The sequence below is a fragment of the Cynara cardunculus genome, unplaced genomic scaffold, assembly GCF_001531365.2.
Source record: "Cynara cardunculus var. scolymus isolate 2C unplaced genomic scaffold, CcrdV1 Un_Scaffold_5064, whole genome shotgun sequence".
NCBI classification, from domain to species: domain Eukaryota; kingdom Viridiplantae; phylum Streptophyta; class Magnoliopsida; order Asterales; family Asteraceae; genus Cynara; species Cynara cardunculus.
Genome location: NW_020202218.1, coordinates 16,994 through 19,090, shown reverse-complemented (window position 1 = coordinate 19,090; position 2,097 = coordinate 16,994).

Below are 2,097 nucleotides of genomic sequence, written 5' to 3'. Positions count from 1 at the left end.
TGCATGCATACACCTTGCACATATATATATATATATATATCCCATGCATACATATAAATACATAACATATGCATTTCATATTATGCACATTTTCACATCCCAGCATGATCAAACGTAACAATTTATCATGCTATCACGTAATCATTTAAATCAGATAATCACATATTAAATACTTTGGGTGATAACTAGGATCAAGTTATCATAGAACCTTTTTGGAAAAGATAGTCATTGAGTACCTGAAATCCTTTGCTTTGAAGATGAATTTCATAATCTTCAAGGATTTTAACTGTTTGGCTATAGGGGTTGAGTAAGTAAGAACTTGAGTCGGATTTCGAAGGAGTAGAAGGCTTTAAAGGACTGTTTTGAGCGAAAGGTGACATTTGAACAGTTTTTGGATGAGTAGTAGAGATGGATTTATTTGGAGCAGAATTTGATGGTGTTGAAAGAGTACTATTCGGAATGACGCGACAAGGGAATTAGGGTTTCTCTCTAGGGTTTGAGCGATTGATGTTGGTGAAGATGATGTTTACGTTCGTTTGCTTTTGATGTTTGTGGATCGCTTCTTTTACGTTTGTCTTGCTTGACGTGGCGTTCCGATTTGATTTTGGTTGCTCACGGTTTTGCTTGGTTTTCTTATTGCGGATTAGGGTTTTGGTTGGAACGGCGGCTTGCTTGGCTTTTCGTTCTTCTTGAAGGCTTATTTTTGTATTGGTTTTGGTTTGTTTTCGTCCTTGGTTGAAGGAGAATTGTGATCGTGTTTGATCCCGTTTTCTTCTTCAAAGTCCGATTAGGGTTTATTGGTAGTGAGGTGGCGGCATTTGTTTTCTTCTTTACGGGTTTAGTTTGGCAACGGTGGCTGKTGCATTTGGTTTGATTCCGTTTTCTCTCTCTCAGACCGATTAGGGTTTTCAGTTTGGAGGAGGCGGATTTGGGCTGTTGCTTCTTTGAAGGTTTGCTTTCGGTTTTTGGAGGCTTTCGGTTGAAGGTTCGTTCCCTTTGAATTGATCTTGTTTTCCTCTTCAAAAGCTGATTACGGCTTCTTGTCTTGGTGGAGTCGTTTTTTTCGTGTTTCTTCATTTAAGGTTGGTTTCGTTTTGCTTCCCTTGGCTGGTATTCTCGCTTGTGTCCTCTTGGCCGTACGTACACGGCTTGGTTTCTTTCTTCCCTTCGGTTTGCTGGTTCTTTACTGTTTCTTTGTGAAGGCTTATTCGTATTGTTGGTGCTTGTTTAAAGGGCTTTGCTTACTTGCTTGAGGCTGTAGTTCTCGTTTGTCCACATTCTTCCTTGTCTAGGGTTTGCATGCGCCTAGTTCTACACGTCTAGGGTTTGCATGCATAAGTGTGGTTTGGTGGGCTGTTTGGTTCTCGTAGTTTGTGAGTTTTTGTTCTTTTTGCTTTGCTGCGGTTTGGTTTGAGGTATTCTTATTTAGTTTCTTATCCCGCGTCAAGTGTTTCTGTGGTCTTCGTCTCCTTTGTTAAGTTTCTTGATAGAGTATTCAGCACCTTTTTATAAGGTCTTCGTCTACTTTATTAAGACTACTTGGCTAGGGATTCAGCACCACGGCTTCTTGATTTGGGTTATAGTAAACTAGGTATTCTTGCCTGTTGATAGAGGATGTATGACTTTGCGGATGTTATCTTGGAGGATGGTTCTTCCCAGGATTTTGCTGATGTTATTTTGGGAGCGACGGATCCTAGCTTGGACAAGGGCCCTTCTTTGCATGAGGGTCCTCAGAAGAAGGCTGGCGTGATTGGGGACTCTACCCAGAGGGTTTCGGTATGGGAACGTCTTTCTCCGGCAATTAGAGGTGATAAAGGTATGGTTCCTCAGAAATCCTTTGCTGACATTGTGGGTGGTTCATCTTCGACTGAGCTTACTTATTTTCCGGTTGAGAAAAGTGTGAAACCGCGGATCTGTTTTCCCCTGGACGTTACTAAAGGTATGGCTAAATCATTTCAATCGGTTCTTTATGGTTATTTTCTTGGCCCCCGTCTTCCTTTCCCTGTTGTTTTACGTGCGGTTCAGAATGCATGGGGAAAATTTGGTCTCATTGATGCTATGGTAAATGATATGGGGTATTTCTTTTTTCGCTTTAAT